This window comes from Protopterus annectens, chromosome 13.part0 (assembly GCF_019279795.1).
Source record: "Protopterus annectens isolate FY-2018-M chromosome 13.part0, PAN1.0, whole genome shotgun sequence".
In the NCBI taxonomy this organism is placed as follows: domain Eukaryota; kingdom Metazoa; phylum Chordata; order Ceratodontiformes; family Protopteridae; genus Protopterus; species Protopterus annectens.
Genome location: NC_056747.1, coordinates 534,231,718 through 534,246,913, shown reverse-complemented (window position 1 = coordinate 534,246,913; position 15,196 = coordinate 534,231,718).

Genomic DNA, 15,196 nt, shown 5'->3' with positions numbered 1-15,196 from the left:
CCTGAAGTGACAAGCTTTCCTTTCAGAGCCACAAAAGCAGAGACTGCATGCACTGATTTTGCAACACTTGTTGAGTGCAGAGAACACTCCTTTTGAAGGATGACATTACATGAAAATTCCTGTTTATCTGAGATGCAGTGTCCATTAAGCTGCCCCGTGCATGGGAATGTGTAGCGAGCAATGCATTTCACATGAAATTAGAATTTAAAATCAATTTTGAACTAGTATTTTAAATATGAGTGAATTTAAAACTCTTCATGACTGTGATATGGAACTGTACCAAGGAAGTAAAGACCTGAAGTGATGTCAAGACTTTAGCAGCTATCGCTGACTGTGAAAATCACTTAATAAAGGGAAATTCACTTCCTCCGCAAGTGCAATAACCTCACAGTTAATTGGAATAAGTAAAGGAGTGCAAGGGGTGAAGCTCCATAATGGGGATTTGGGGTGTTTTGCTTCCCTGACCTGACCACAGTCTTTGAAATTTAGTTTATATGCATGTTTTTAATCAGATAAAATTTCAACTCCTGCAATTCGTGACTGTGTCAGGTAACCCTGTGCCACATCCTGTATACATTACTGAGAAATTTGAATAGTTCACACTTAAGAAATTTTCATCTCTGATATTCCCATGCATAAGTTTGAGTTGTTCTATTCCCATCCTCCCCTTTCAAACACACATATACGTAGTTTATTATAACTTTGTAATTCTTCTTATCCATTTTTGGAGTGATCTGCAAAAGCAAGGAAATTAAATAACTTGATATGGCTTTCACTGTGTAGAAATAAGAGGTAACAGGACTCATATCCAACAATCAAGCTTTGAACCATGCTACAGTGCTTTTATGTTAAAGTCTTCTGACTATAATCACAGCTCCTTTGAGTATGCCTTTCAATATAATTTTCTAAAACTGCATTTACACTAAACAGCTTATTCTGTGAAGGTACTAAAATCATCTCCCCACTGACGTCAGGGCCTGAAACACTATCCCCACTTTTCACTGATCTCAAAGAGAAATCCTTTAGAATGGATCATGTTACCTCTGATGTCAGCTCTCAACTGAAAATTTCTCTGCTTCCTTTAGCTCTTTTGCCCAATCTGTAATTAATTTTTAAATACTATAAATGCGTCATTATTTAATGTAAAGTCATATTTGTTGTATGCTGCATAGTTCTACTTTTGTCATGATAAAATATTTTCTCTGCTGACCTCACTACAAACATGCACTATGCAATTATATTTATGTACCTTCTAATATAAATATATTCATGTGCATGCAAAATATGTTTAATTATTTATTCCTTAGCTTTTGTTAACAGGTTATGAATAATGAAGGTGAACTTCTTGTTTTCAATGGTGGCTTAGAAGCTTTGTCTGTTTATACCAGTGTAGATCTGTATCACAGAGGTAATTCATAGTATATTATCTTAACCATAGTGTTTTAAGGACACTGGAAATAGAAGAGTAATGACCAAGTCTTCACATATTTGCACTTGGATACAATTTACTTTCCCTGACTATGATTACTGAAATCAACATTTTATTTTTCACCACATGCAGTGAACCTAGCACTCACTGTAATAAGACTGGTAGTGAAGCCACATCTATTTCTTGATTTATTACCTTTTCTTGACTGGGTTAGTCCCACTAGGCTAGTTGTCTCTCTTCAGGTGAGACTCACTGTGGTATTTATACTACTAGGGAAATTTGACCAGGGCATAGGAGAAGCTTCCTTACTCTTTTTCATTGGGTGCCATGGGATTGTTTGCATCTGCCTGAGCTACTACCAACTCAAGCAGATGGCAGCTTGATTTAACTTCTCATCTGAAGGATGGCGCACTCAGAAGTGCAGCACTGCAGTGTCACCAATCCAGTCACCTGAAGCAGTTATAAAACGCACAGTCCTCTGGTCTTTCAGTACCAAAGATTTGAATGGTATCTGTTGAACCACTGACACTGCTATAATGCTACTCCCTCAGGAAAGGTCAAGGTTTGAAAATATTTTACTCCAGATATTCACAATCAACATGGCTTTAAATGTAAGTAGCTAGAGCTTCTGAAATGGAGCCAAGGAAACATCCCCCTTTCTATCCACTTAACTTCAGCGAATAGGAATTTTTTCCCAGTTAAACATAAGCATCCATCAGACAGTATATAGATTTTCCCTGCTCACTTAAAGAAAACAAAATATAAAAATCACTTGTTTTGAGATTAGCTTCTTCCTTGGAGAACTACTTATTAAATAAAAGTATTGCTGTAGCACCTACCAGGAGTCACTACCACTATCACTGCCACAATGTGCTATCACATGCTGTCATGCATAATGATTAAGAAATAATTCCATAATTTAATATAAGGATCTGCTATGTTCAGAAGGTATCAACCCAGTTCCCACTGACCCCCATACCTCTCAACCTCTTACTACAAGAAATCTGGACAAAGCCTAAAACTGTGGGGGGACAAAGGTCCAAAAATAGGTGTAGATTGTAAATATACCTCAGAAACTTAGAAGGTTGCTAGAATAACAGGGTTTGCGTTAGTGTGCATTTTCTGAAGGATATCAAGTCTGAAACTCAAATGTATGTCATTATGTGATGAATTCAGTCCTCAGTGATTTGCCAGAAAATCACAACTTTTATGAGGTATAGACAAAAAATATAGGGCAAAAATCTGGACAACCTATGAAAATCTGGTCAACTGAGAGGCATGCCACCTTCATCCATTCACCACATTTTATTTTCCTGAACTACTGATGTAAGTTGATATCCTGTTTCTAACTTACACTGAATGTGTGGCAGCCCTACTCAACTGTACTAGACAAAAGCAACAATTATTTGATAGTGTTCAATGTCTGTCTAAATTCTGAAATGGATATGTATATATAATAACATAGGAATGTCACATGAAGTGGCTAAAGGATATAACTTTGATTAGAAGGGATAAAGAAAAGAGGAGACAAAATACTGAAGAAAATAGAGTAACTATCAGGTGAACAGAGACTGATGGCTGTAATTTCCTTTACTAGATTTTGTTGTGTTCATAAGATACATTGAAAATAATGTAAAAACAAAAAGGCACTGAGTATCCATTTGATAGAGGGTACTACACATCCATTTTATAGTACACTGTTACATATATAATGCACACTTGTGGAACCACACAAACGCATTCAGCGACTGTGTCCCTGCACGCCCCTAATTTATATAATTAAATCTAAAAAGTCAATGTACTGGGGGGATTTAGCAGTAGTTTCTGTCTATATACTCACACATGTATCAAACAAAAGAGTTATTTATTTTTTTTATTTGCAGTTCCAGGAACAGTAATTAAAATCTTTGAACATTCAGTGGGCACTGAAGGAAAGTTGTTTTCCATCACTTTACAAAAATTAAAGGCACATTTTTGTGCACTTAATGAAAACAGGCTTTTAAGTTGTCTATTTCCAATAGTTTTCCTTCATTAAAGTGAGATTCAGACAAACTATGTCTAACTGACCTCACTATCCTTTTTTCTTTTGAAAAAAGTGATTTTTGCGATGTTTGTGAAATGATGGCCATTACATTCCTTTTCTGTTCCAAAGAAATTAGTATGATAGAAGTTTTTCAAAGTACTGAACATGCCTGAATATATTCTTTTATGTTCACCAGATGTAACTCATGTTCATAACTTGAGTACAGCACCATTTACCAAGGACATATTTGTTGCGCACCATTACATTAGCAGCTAATAAAAAAGATGCAGTCTGTCAGTTAGCATAAAGGATTGTCGGGGAGTCAACAAGAATGATTAAAGCTCTCACCTGTGTGTTTCCTGTGCCAAGGTTACAGACCTTGAATCATTCCACCTTCATTTGCCTATTGCATGACCTTGAGCAAGCATCTTAACTAGACAGTGCTTTTGGGGCAAGTAGGAATTTGAGCAAGGCTCTTTAATGGTCTTCTGGACTGCATGCCCAGTAACTACCTATGAACCGTGTCTATATTAAATTAGTGAACGCTTAGAAAAGCAAACTCTAATTCATTGACCCCTTTTAAGTGAAAGCTTAAAATCTCAAACACCCGGAACAGTGGTTTTTTTCACAGGGAAAAAAATCGCTGTTCGGTAGGATAACAAAACAAAAAAAAAACTTAAAACATTATATAATGTGAGGTGCTTTCACCCCACACCCCACACCCCCCCTACTTAAATATACCAACTCTGAGATCACACCACAGTGGAGGAAATGCCGAACTCCCAAAACTGGCCCAGCAATTTTTTTCCCTGTGAAAAAAATCACTGTTCCGGGTGTTCGAGATTTTAAGCTTTCACTTAAAAGGGGTCGATGAATTAGCATTCGCTTTTCTAAGCATTCGCTAATTCAATATAGACCCTATGAACCTAAGATATTTTCAAATTTTACTGTGAGGGGGCTCTGACCTCCTTAACCTCCTTCCCCATTGGAAAGAGATAACCGCCATTAAAACTTCCAGCTTAATCAGTCCAACTTCAAATTTCCCCATGTTGGGAAAAAAACAGTTTTGACCCAGATATGCCAAATTTGGTTTCAGACAGCTGGATGGGACAGGTTAAGCTTTAAAGTTCTTGATTACAGCCAGTGTTATGGATGCCGCATAGTTTTTTTGGTTTTGAATAGCTATGACCAAAATTTCTATCATACCTTTTGAACTTAAATTACAAATTAGTAAAAAAATGTAACATTTTTGCTGGAAAAGTGCTTTTACAGAGTAAATGCATAATTATGTTTAATCTTACAAATTAGTAAAACTGTAACATGTTTGCTGGAAAAATTATTTTATAGTGTCACTGCCAAATTACATTTGGGGCAGAACTATAATAGTGTTTGCCATAGCTGATGGAAGAAGGCCCCGTAGGTGGCATAGATATCTAGTTTAAAAGAAAAAAAAATGTCAAATTTATGAACAAATATTTACCAAATTAAATACGGCCTATTAAGTTTGGTAATAAACAATAACTTTGGACCACAGTTTCGGGATACTTAATTAAGAACCATGCTTTTTATAACCATAATCCTAATATTGTTTAATTCAAAATTGATATGGTTGACTAGGGGAAACTAGTTGAATGCCACTAAATATTTGTGCTGCCATTTTTTCCTGTGGGTGGCCTTCTCGTTATGCTTCTCTCTCCAACATGGCTTCTTTTGCTCTGTGCACTGCTTTACTGATTATTCTTTATCTTGAGTGACCTCAAATTAGGGCAAGGATAATTCTCCTGCCCATTCTAATAGCTGTGCTTGTTTTTTTACTGCAATCAATTGTACCATTGTTACACAATTCGACCCCGAAGGAGTTATTTATTTTGCAGAATCATCTTTCTGCACAGAATGTGCCATGACAGTAGCATAGTATATGAGGTATGGGTCAGTATGTTAAGAAATGCCAAGTTACAGCCGTTTAAGCCCCATCAAGATATGAAGAATCCCAAATCTAAAAAAAAAAAAAAAATGTGATGTAAGCACTTATTTTAGTTTGTAGTTGCCACCAAGAATGAATGTGTATTTCTAGCATCGTGAAGAAAAACTATTGTACAAATTTGAATGTAAAGTATTATGGATCCTGGAGACAACATGCATTTCCTTTTTTTTCAGGTAAAAAAAGGAAAAAAAAAACAGAATTTTTTTCTTTATTTCTTACACTGACTCTTATGGTATAGGCCAATGTCATAGTGGGGTCACAGTTGCAAGGTAATGAGGTATTCCCAGTGTTAATGTAAAGGTCTAGAGGAATAGGTGGGATATGAAAAGCTGCAATGAGTGTATCTGGATATTTATTCTTTATAGAAAACTGCACTAGTCTTTTTTAGAGATTAGGTTTTCTTTATTTCAGAGGTCTACACTAGCAAGTTGTGCACTCACTATTGTTATCCTACAGATAGCAACACTAGACAATTAAACACCTGCATTCCCTGTTGTAAACATTTCTGAGCTTGTGTGAGGTTGAGAACCTGCATTATGTAGATGGTATTTATTTATACTATAAAAAGATGCACCTGTAGCGTTAAGAGAATTTTTCTATTAATGGGACATACACCAATTGATCAGGTACCCAACAATGTCATTACATATAAAGGTTTGAGTGAAGGCTGCAAACTGTGGTGGGCAATAAGAAGATTTATTTATCTATTACTAGGTACAGTGCACATCTAACATCTACAACCCATATATAACATGTATCAATATTTTCTAACATTTTAGCTGCTATTTCAGCATTGATCAGTACTTGTAGTTTCATGCTTCGTTTTTAGCATAATGGTACTAGGATGAACACTTTTAATGAATGGGCCTTAAGGTATAAAGGTGTAGGGATTTTTAGTTAGGGTTGTAATTTTCTTTTTCAGTTGTGAGTTTTTTGGTCTAGAATGTGGTTTCCTATGAGAGAGACATTTTTTATTTTGTGTAGTTGTGCTTGGCAACCAGTGTGTGTATCTATCTATCTATCTATCTATCTATCTATCTATCTATCTATCTATCTATCTATCTATCTATCTATCTGTCTGTGTGTCTGTGTGTGTGTGTGTGTGTGTGTGTGTGTGTGTGTGTGTGTGTGTGTGTGTGTGTTTCTATGAAACTAATTTTATACAGGGGCAAGACCCCCACATCTCTGCACCCCATGCATATTATATATGCCATCTCTGAGATTACACAACAATGAGGAAAGGGCAAATTCCTAATCCTTGATGTTCAGAGATTATTTTACACACACACTCTGGCAAAGCCAGCAAAACTTTAGAAAGTAATGTTTGATACAATGAATGTTCACTATAACTACATGCAAATATACATATATAATTTATTTTATTCATTTATTTATTTAAGTTTGATGACCGGGGAAGTCCACAGAGCCAAGAAGAGTCCATTTTCAGTGGAGGCCCAGGGACAAAAGCGCCACAATAATTGCAAGTTACATTTCACATGTTATAAAAGGACATAGTTCATACATCTAATTAAACATTTACAGATAAGCTCCATGATATTTGCAACTGGCTTGTCACAATGTTACAAAAATGAAAAGACATAATTCAATACATAAATTTCAGCATTTACATAAAGTTAATATTTTTGTTATAAACTCAATTGTTAGTTTAACATTTCAAAATATATAGCTACTAGCCATTAGTAGGTTAGGAAAATATTATGCATGGAGAGGGTAATAGTATATTTGAGATTGGAGAGTATACTACAATAGATATTAGAGAGAAAATTAGTGTTTGGTAGGGGAGGGATTGTTTTGGGTGGGATGAAGTAATAGTAACGGTAGTTGGATGAGTCAGTGCAAGGTGGAAAGTTGTTGGGTGCATTGCGACAAGGTTTGAGTTTAAGAAGTCTTTTTATTGTGCTTCTGGGGATGGGCTTGAAGCAGAAGGATGTGGAGGAAGGTTGATGATTGGAGTGGTGGTTGGGGCAGGAGGGAGTGGTGGTGGAGGAGGGGTTAGGAAGGAGGCTGATAGTTTAGCTATGCAGTCTATGAAGCATGAGTTGAACTGGCTGGCTGTTTCAAGGTTGGAGAGGTTGTGGTCTGGACAGGGGTTTTCTTTGTTGCCAGGATGCAGCATGGATGAGATGGAGTCCCAGAATTTTTGGGGATTTGTTGAGTGCAAGGACTGGAGTTTGGAGTAGTGGGTTTTGCAATCTTTAATTATTAGTTTTTTTTGTGGAGTTTCATAGTTGCTTATAATACGAAATTTGAAAATAGTATACTACTATACTATAAGACAACCATACCTCTCAAATGTACAGATTTTCTCAGAATGTCCATATGTTTGCCCAATATTTTTGGTCCATTTCTCAACAAATTGTGGTTTCCGACAAATCAATGGCATATCATTGAGGGTTAAAGTCACAAAATAATGACAGTCATTTGAGTTTCAGATGTCATACCCTTCTGAAAATTCATGTCTATGCAAAACCTGTTATTCTATCAATCTTCTAAGTTTGTAAGAGAAATATTTAAAAAGAGTAGCTATTTTGGGGCATTTTTCCCCCTTCATTGATGCCTTTGTCCAGATTTCTTGCTCTAAGAGGTTGAGAGGTATGAAGAAAACACAGTGATGCAGGATTAGTGTTGTCACCTCACAACAAGATTTTTCCCAGGTTCAGCTGGGGCACCTTCTGTGTGGAGTCTCCATGTCCTCCCTTTGCTCATGCGGGTTTCCTCCAGGTGCTCCAATTTCCTCCCACATTCCAAAGATGTGCAGTAGATGGATTGGACACTCTAAAATTGGCCATAGATGTGAGTGTATGTGCAAGTATGTGGTAAGGAAGAACAACCATGGCAGAACTAACCACCCAGTGGTATGAACCTTGTCTCTAGATGATTGTCACTGTTGAAGTGAAACCCTGACCACAAGTGCAAAAATGTGAAAAAGAGGTTATGGATGGATGATTGGCTGGATAAAATTTCATTTCAGGGGATGTTCATTTTTTGTGTCTAACTGTTTATTACTTGTGTCCTCTGAGATTAAGAACTTACCTGGAATGTGGAGATATGAGGTTGGAATTTTATATCCACTTATGGAGGAATTATAGATATGCTTTGACACTTAAAAACTGTGGACACCTGCAGCATTGTTGGTTAGATCAGAGAATGATTGCAGATTGCAATATGGCTGCTGGAAGATTTCTTGGGATATGTGGAACATATCCCTGCAACATGTTTCATGTTATTTTACAGTACATGGGATCTAGTAGAGCAACTCACCCACAGTATCTTAGTCAAAAATTACAGCTTAAGTACACATATTCTTGTAATGCACATACATAAACTTATTTTTACAGACTAATGTGACAGCATTAAAAAGCATTTAAAGGGTGAAACCCCCTGTACCTCCCATGTGGGAGGCCAAGCCCAGAACATGCCCTTGATTTATTATTCTTGCCCTGTGATCACTACACCTCAGCAAAGGAGTGAGCACAGACAGGCAATATAACACTTGTTGCACTGTTTTTCTGAAGTACACTGACCTCACACCACCCACGCTTACTGTCATGTGAGCATCTATAGTGTTACTAAAGCAGGCAACAAAGCATTACCAAATGCCAGCTTGAGCTGTTATGCTTAAGCAACTATGAATTACATTTGGATGATCTGAGCAACTGACTGTAAGCCTCAGAGATTTGGGGATATTTTGTAACTTAATTTTATTTATTTATTTTTAATCTGTAATATTATTTGGTAACTGGTTTGGGTATTTTTAGTATTGTTCTAAGTAATGAATGAGTAGAAGTACTTAATGTAATATAACTTAGTATAATTTGCATTATACACATTACTGTAATGATTTTTGTGTTGCTTTGCAGCTCGAGACCAATTTTGTGGAGGTAGTTATCACTTGGTGGTATAAATATCGGCTCTAGGTGATTAGCCACATTGACTAATGTATTGTGACACCCTAACCCTATGCAGAAAAACAAGAGAAAGGGGGCTGATGACTGACAATGACTTCTTTCTTAAATGGATTGAGATTTCTTTACAAATCTTTGATTTTGTTTTCACCCCCTTGGGGATTTCCTATTTATTGTTTAATATATTTTTTCCCTACATGAGTCTGTATTTCTTTCAGTTTTAGAAAATTCTTACATTCACCACTTTGTGTGAATTTCTTTGGGGATTAGGTGAGTACTATTTAAATGTGTTATTGATTTAATAGCAATTTTTTTATGGGGGTTAAAATAGAAAGCTCTACTTCATGATTTTTTAAACTCGATTTATTGTGAGCATCGTTGCATTGCAATTTGCATGTGTTTTGTTAGATATTTATATTATGCTTATTGATTTGTACATTTTGGGTTACTGTATTAATAAAGTGACTGGGTGGTGGTTATATGTATTGTTACATTTAGGATATAGGGAGTGATTTTGTTTCATTTCATAGATCTGGTTACTGATAATATGATTAGATGAGTGATATATTTGATAACATAGGGTATTGGTAAGTTCTTAAAGATATGAGTAGAGTGGAGATACACATAAAGCTGGTATTTTAGATTGGGTGGTGTATTGTACTGTTTCAAATGGGTTTAGGGATAGGGATATGTAAGATTATGCTCAACAGGGTTTTAAGGTTGAAAGTAACTTTGTTACAAATATGTAACATAAATAAGGTATAAAATAAAGCTTGCTTAAATGCAGAAACAGAGTTTAGTGATATGTGATCAGCATCCATACTAAATGACCATGGCTCGGAAAATAAGGAATCTGCTGAATGGACATTTTTCTCTTACAGACTTAAAAACAGGATGTATGCAAGTGCAAAAATGCAAAAGCTGCTTTTAAAGAACACTGGCAATATGTTTTCCTTAAAAACATGTTTTTCTGCATATAAAAAAGAATGGACAACAGGACATGTTTATAACACTGTTATCAACATTGGCACAAGAACAGATGTTCTTATACAAAGATCCAAATAGAATACAGGATGTTCACACTGTCAGAAAAGCTGGCCTCTTATAAATTCAGCAAAAATGTGACAAGACACTGTTAAACAAGGAAGCTGAAAAATAATATCATTAAGTCAGCAGTTTGCGTCAGCATCTGCAACAATTAGTAATGTTTCTACAGGGTGAGCAATTCTCCAAAATAGAATACCAAGAGGGAATGTATATTTATGTGCATGACTAAAATTGTATATAAAGATCTGTATTAATCCAGTTATGTTAAAGGTATTGGCAGAGACACATTTGTCTCGAGGTAAATGTTATATCTCTCACATCATCTGTACTATATGAGAAGTAAAGTGGAACAGTACTTTAAGCTGCAACGTTAGTCTGTTTGGTTTATTATAAAAAGTTATGTGTTACTGCTCTAAGTTGATGCTGCAAAGTATATTCTCTCATCAGTGTATATTCTGCAAGTTTCTGTATGCAACAGACTGTGAATACAAATATAACCAATCTTTGATTTTAGCAGAATCCAGCCAGCAAGACTGAGTGTCTTAAGAAGACTTCAAATCCATCACAGTAAGCAGCACCATATAATTTTTCAGGATACAGGTGTGATAAAATATTTGGTACTTTAAATAGGGATACGAGTATTTATTGCACTTCTTTACCTAAGTCTAGGATTAGAGTTAGGGTGAGCAAGCACAAGTAAAGTGATGCAGGGGAGCAGCAATTTATTAATGGACGGAATAGCAATTAAGGGCAGAATTGTCTGCATAGTAAATAAGTAAGGACAGGCCAGAAGCAATATGTAGATAATTGACAAATGTATTTAATGGCATGGCGCCCAGTACAGAGCCCTGAGGGACACTTAAGTTAACAGGGGGAAAGGAAGAGTAAACTGTTTGCCACGTAACATTTTGTCTGTCCTTCATCTCTAACTTCCTCTTAACACTTTTCCACCCAACTCAAGCTCTCTTGATACCTCTGTGTATTCTTTCTCCAAAATATTTCTGGTAGTCCATCCCCTGGATCTCTAATCATGTCTGTAAAAAGAAAATACCAAAAGCTAGTCAATTACTACAGTCTGCTGCCCCATGCCCTTCTCCCTCCCTAGCACTTTCTGTTCAGAATGACTCCCTCACATCTCCCTGACAGGATTGTGTGCACCAGTATCATGTCATCTCTCCCTGTCTTTTATACTCATAAGTGAGAAGAGTTCCAGCTCCTGTAGCTTTTTATGATATTCCTTTCCTTTCATCTCATGGATCTTTATTATTGCTTTCCTCCAGATTCCTTACAGTTTGCTGATGTCCTTTTCCATATACGGCCATATAAGTACATACAGTACTCAAGGTGTAATCAGACCAAGTTGCTGTAGAGTGAAAACATTATCTTTGTTCAGGGAAGCTATTTCCTTAACAACCTTCTGCTTGCTTCCACTACTGCCTTCATACTGCTCCCACTGGTCCACTTCCAGTGTGATGAGCACCATCACATCCTTTTCCTGCTTTGTGGCCACCAGTTCAGCTTCCCTCATCTGAATGAACACCCTTAGATCCTTCTTCTTTGTTACTGCCAGTTCACCCCCCCTTGTCTGAGATGAACACCCTCAGATCCCTTTCCTGCCTTGTTGTCACCAGCTCAGCTCCCCTCACCAGAGATGAACACCCTCTAATCCTTTTCCTGCCACCAGTTCACCTTCCCTTAGCTAAAATGAATACACTCAGATCATTTCCCTGCTTTGTTGCCACAAATTCAGCTCCTCTTAGCTGAGATGAACACCCTCAGATCCTTTTCCTGATTTGCTGTCACCAGCTCAGCTCCCCTTGGCTGAGATGAATACAATCAGATCCTTTTCCTGCCTTGTTGTCACCAGATGACAAACAGAAAGTAAAACAACACATACAAGTAAACGAATGAACACAACTAACATATACAATCCTACTCCTAGTACCTGTACATAAGAGCAGAAAAATTGTAACACTTGAATACAGAATAAGTATACCCTCCCCTAAGTTATAATAACTGCCCCATTACAGATTGCACATTGCCTAAGTTGTTTGTCTAACATTGCAATTGATAAGGATGATATAAATAAATATTGCACTTGGAATTTGTGTAGTATATATCATACAACAGACTATAGGTATTTGTGGGAAAAAAAGGAAAGGAAAGAACTGACTTAATGTCCAGTTCTCTGGGAATTATGCCCGATTTCAGAAGTCTGACCACTATTGGGTAGAAACTGTTGTTGAATCTGGTAGTCCTGCAGTGGTTGCTGCAATGTATTCTACCTGATGCCAGATGCTTAAACAGTCCGTGCGCTGGATGCATGGTGTCTTGTATTATTTTGGTGGCCCTTCTGATGCTTCTTGCGGAGTAAAGTTGTTGCATCAATGGAAGCCTGGTACCTGTTACCTTCTCTGCGACCCTCACCACTCTCTGTAGTGCCTTCCTTTCTGTGTCTGTACAACTTCCAAAACACACTGTGAAGTTGCTAGTGAGAATACTCTCAATGGCACCTCTATAGAAGGTGAGTATAGGATATGAGGCGGGAGCTTAGCTTTCTTCAGTCTTCTCAAAAAATGGAGGTGTTGGTGCACTTTCTTGACCAGCTGGTGGGTGTTTCCCAACCACAAGAGATCCTCTGATATGTGTACGTCTAGGAATTTTGTACAATAAATCCCCTCTACACTCTCACCATTGATCATGAGCACTGGATGGTTTGTTTTCTTTTTCCTCGGATCCTATTCCTGCTTTGCTATCACCAGTTCAGTCCCCTTGGCTGAGATGAACACCCTCAGATCCTTTTCCTGCTTTGTTGCCACCAGCTCAGCTCCCCTTGGCAGTGATGAATACCCTCAGATCCCTTTCCTGCTTTGTTGCCACCAGCTCAGCTCCCCTTGGCAGTGATGAACACCCTCAGTTCCCTTTCCTGCTTTACTGTCATCAGCTCAGCTCCCCTCAGGAGTGATGAATACCCTCAGATTCTTTTCCTGCTTTGCTGCCACCAGCTCATCTCCTCTCAGCTGATATTTAACAAGAGGGTTGTTGTGGCTTAAGTACAAATTTGTCTGTTTGTTTGCTTTGATCCCCATCTGCCACTTTTTCGACCACTTGTTCAGCCATTCCAAATCCTTTGGTAAACTCTTCTCCCCACCATCTACTGCTGTACCTATCTTTGTATTTTGTAGACTCATGGTGGTGGAATGCATGATGCATAAAGGAAATCATTGCTTTTTAATCAAACATTTTTCTATTATTGATATAGCTAGAAGTTAGATACAAAAAAGAAACATCAATAGATAAACAATAAAGATGGTTCAACCAGAAAAATATAAAATCATCATACTGAAAATGCATACTATCTAATAAAGAACAAATGAAATATTCAAAATTAATCAGTGCAGCAAAAAAACAATCCACTCCTACAATGAATATAAATATACCAGAAAGTAAAGTCCAGCATCCAAACCCGCAAACCAGCAGCAATATCAAGAATATTTTATCACCACTAAGAAGTTCAGATAGACCCATTAAAGCATAATTAGTTGGAATAGTAATGAACATGAACATTTAAAGTCACTAAACCATTTTTTAAAATCCGTTAAATAAATGTGTACGCTTTCAAATTTATTGACATAGAAAATTAATATTCTGTAACATTTATTCCCTGTAAAGTAATCCATTGAACATTAATATAAATATGGCTAAAACAGTAGTTATAAGCATGGTGAATGGGTCATTCAGGAGCACACTTATAAGTAACAGGAAATGGTGACCACAGCATCTCAAATGTTAGGACTGAGAATGTCATTTTTGCTGCTTCCTTTAGCTGATCATCTGAATCATTACCACAAGTGCAAAGTATGGCTGGTATTCACACAACCATCAGGGTTTTCCCTCCCTTTTAATTTCTCATAGTTCTTCCTGTACATGCCTGGAAGCAACAATGTGAAATGACATTTGTGAGGCATTATTATTTACTTTTGTTGGTAACCTAAATCTTCAGGTAGTCCTGCCCTCCCCCAATAGATGCTACCTATTCACTGTTTCATTTTCTGTAAGGAATTTAACAGGAATGCAAGCCTCCAAAATATGATTCTTAACCTTCTTCTGAGCAGGCAATTCATTTATCTCTCTCTATGTACCCTAGTCACTAATCAGTCCAAGGTCATTTGGGTCATAGTCAGCAGGGTTACTGTGTGCAGCACTGCTAGCATAGGACTGAGAGTTTACAGGTAAAAGGATGGAGAACAGAAGGAGCTGAATGAAGTCAGTGACTGCCCATATGGAAGTATTCGTTAAGAACCTGGAGTAACAGATCAGCAGCCAAGAGAACAACACAATACAATACAATGGGAGGAAATATTTGCAGCACTGGCAATATGGGTGACAAATTCATATCATAAATACAGCAACCTCTTCACATACATTGAAATGCAATTGTGATATACACAGAAATAATGAGTCAAGATATGAGCAGTAATAAAATTAATGTGCTGTTTCTACACCTAAGTCTTTCACCAATTTTTGCACTTAGTATATACAATCCATTACAAAGTGCAGTCCTTGATCTGCTGTGATCTGTGCTAGCCTGCATTTCGCACAATTTCAATATACACAATTAGTTTTTTATTGATGTTGCTTGTTACCTAGACTGCTTTCTAAGCCCTTCTTTTATCAGAGGCTGCCTAACCATTGTGGAGAATGTCGTATGATTTCTTGTTTCATCTTTTCAGCCACAACATCTGAGCACCCTTCAGATTACTGATTTATACAGCATAAATAAGAGT